We start from the raw sequence: 3,076 nt of genomic DNA, 5'->3' as shown, positions 1-3,076 counted from the left end.
TTGAGCACCACATATTTTACAGGGTGCACATCTAAACATGTGTATAATTTAATTACAATATTACCTGTGTCTTCGATCTCATTCAAAGTTATAATCCAAGTCCCTAGCCATATATATCTCTAAAACCTGTGGTCATCATCTCTCTCTCTCTCTCTCTCTCTCTCTCTGCAGCCTCAGAGTTATTCAGTCAATATGAGTCACACTTAAAGCCACATACTTATAAAATTTAAGCCAAAATTGGGCCCATTGCTAAATATGACTACATTTAGCAAGAAATATGTCTTAGATAAGTTAATCGAGAAGAATTTTTAAAATCTGGAAGCCGAAGATAGAATTGGTATTGGATATTGAAGGGTTTCTCGAGGTTGTGGATGGCACCTGGGAAGAACCAATTATAAACAAAATGGTTGAACAATGGAAATCATGGAAGGCTCAAGTAGCAATGGGCCCGGTTCGGTTTTTTGGCCTTGAAACCAAACCAAACCAAACCACTTTTTAAGGAAAAAAACCAAACCAAACCATTTCTACATTTTGAAGCCATTTAAACCAAACCGTTTTGAGCTGAACCGTTTAAACCGAACCATTTAAGAAGTATGAGAAACCAAACCATTTAAGCCAAACCGTTTAGGACCAATTTAGAACCAAACCAAACCGTTTGTACAAAAATCAGAACCAAACCAAACCAATTATGAAAAAACCAAAACCAAACCAATCCAAACCAGAGCAAGAAAAACAGAAATTTAGACATTTTAAATGTTTTTTGAAGAAGAATACCATAATAAACAGAAATTTTCTGACATTAAAGTTTTGTGGAGAATATATAGATAATACACAAAAAACTAAAATCCCAGAGCTTATGACCATCAATCGATCATATACAGTTCACGTCAGCATTTAAGTTTGTATCCACCATTTACAACAAAGCCAAAAATATAAGATAAATGTGAAAAACTTCTACATAAACCAATGTTCCTCTTTTAGTTTCCAATGTTTACTTTCAGCTTGAATTACCGATTCCTGGAAGTATAAAATATGTAAAAGAAGTAATTAGTAATAAAATAATAAAATAAAAACAAATTCGTAAAAGTATGCACTAAGAAATTACAATGTCTTCGAGGATCTCCAATTGCAACTTGCATTTCATGGACTTGTGAAAAAGTATCATGATTCCTGTTCCATGCACATATAAAAAACATCAAATAAGTGAAAAACTAGTAATAAAAAATAAACTTAAAGAATGAATTAAAAGGTATGCACACCTTATCTCCCATGATTATCACGTAACATGTAATCTATTACCTCGTCTTCACGAGCAAGATCATCTAGATTAAATTTAAGTTCTTCATAAGCCATGTGAAAGTTATCTGTTATTTGAATATTCGATTCTCGCAAAACTTGCAGCCAAGATCGAATACACATTTCAGCCTTGAATGTGCATGAATGTAGTTTGATCCTATCATCAAAGGTCATTTTTGTTGCTGAATTTGCCTCTTCCGTAGGTACTGATGATGCTGGTATAGCAAGGTAATCACATGTCATCCTATACAATTTTGGCATTGCAGATTTATTATCATGCCACCATTGTAAAGGATCCTTGTCTGTGCTAGCTAAAGGAAGTCTTATAAACTGCTCAATTTCAGATCGTGAATCAGAAATAAGACTTTTATTCTGTACACCCATTAACCTCCAAATTTTAGAGTTATTATCAATAGGTTGTATTGTGGTTGAAGGTGGCTCAACACCACTCGAGAATGAGTGGTAATGGGACTCAATCATGCCTTCAACCAACTTAAGATCTAACTCTTTTTCGATATGGTCATTTGAAATAGGCAATCTAAAAAGGAATGAAAAATATTATTAAACTCAAATAACATATTAGAAAGCATGAAGACAATTGTAAATCTTAAAGGAAAGTATTACCTAGGATCAAGAAACATTGCAATGCGCGATGGAATAGACTTTAACGATTCTTGATACTTAATTAAATATTGTAAGCAGTTCTCAGACGCATTTTGAAGCACCGCTTGTGTGAATCTAGATGATCCCGGAGGTGAAGAATCTAAAAACTGATTACAATGATTAAGTAAACAATTATACGCTAGTGATGCTAGTGATAATGTAGGATATCTTGATCCTCCTAGAAAGGTAGAAACCTCTGCAGGTGTTTCTAACCATTCCTCCATAGCATGTATGTGACTCCAATCTTCTACAGTCAAGGCATAACCATTGAAATCACTTGAAATTGTTAGATCTGAAATTGTAAAGTTCAATATATCTCTATCCTTGATAGCTTGCCTAAACATCTCTAAAGTAGAATTCCATCTTGTAACAACATCAAGCCTTGGAGGTTCCTTTTCACGATGTTCAACCATCTTAGCATACTTCCTAAACACTTCCCTTCGAACCTTGCTAGATCTAATAATTTGGAGCATTGTTCTCAACTTTTCTATTGAGGGTGAGATAATCTCTAATGCTGACTTGATGCCCAATTGAAAAGTGTGCACCATACACCTTAACATGTGTGAGGGAGCTAAAATTTCCTTACCATGCTCATTTTGTAACAACATGCTCAATTCCTTTGCAGCCATTTGTGCATCACTAGCTCCATCAAAAATTGTAGCTAATAATCGACTTGAAATATTAAAAGATCCAAGTCGACAAAAGAGGGCATGTGCACAACGTTTCCCTGATCCAGCACCTGGAAATACATGCACAAAATCCAATAGCATGGACCTTGATCTTGTTGTCTCGTGACATGCCCAATGAAGTGTCACTGAGTAGAAGCCCTTTAGACTACTATTTGACCAACCATCAAAAGTAATAGAAAATCTTGATTGACTTTTTGATAATAAATCTATCACTTGATGGCGCAACACCACATACATTTCTAAGATGGAACGTTTAATTATGCGCCTTGTCTTCATCTGATATCTAGGTACAAGGTCGTGTACGAACTCTTTAAATGCATCTGATTCCACATGTGCATGGGGCAAAGTTCCCTTGACAATATACCTCGTGACGAAACAATCAATTTTCTTCTCTAAAAAACAAGATACTTTAGTAGACTCTATAGAAG

The 3,076-nt window shown here is 34.9% G+C and overlaps 1 long non-coding RNA gene across 1 annotated transcript; it reads right to left on the bottom strand.

The window, feature by feature from the left end:
* Positions 1 to 851: 851 nt before the first annotated feature.
* On the bottom strand, positions 852 to 1,472 carry LOC147855979 (uncharacterized). Its single transcript, XR_015530677.1, has 3 exons — positions 1,260 to 1,472; positions 1,106 to 1,170; positions 852 to 1,017 (listed from the first exon to the last, which is right to left on the bottom strand). It is a non-coding gene; the product is annotated as an uncharacterized LOC147855979 (long non-coding RNA).
* Positions 1,473 to 3,076: the final 1,604 nt, after the last annotated feature.

This window comes from Azolla caroliniana, unplaced genomic scaffold (genome assembly GCF_043228905.1).
Source record: "Azolla caroliniana isolate FFs.n. ecotype wild unplaced genomic scaffold, voAzoCaro1.0.p SCAF_13, whole genome shotgun sequence".
NCBI classification, from domain to species: Eukaryota; Viridiplantae; Streptophyta; class Polypodiopsida; order Salviniales; family Salviniaceae; genus Azolla; species Azolla caroliniana.
The sequence above is the reverse complement of the archived record's forward strand: the minus strand, read 5'-3'. Positions and strand labels throughout refer to the sequence as shown.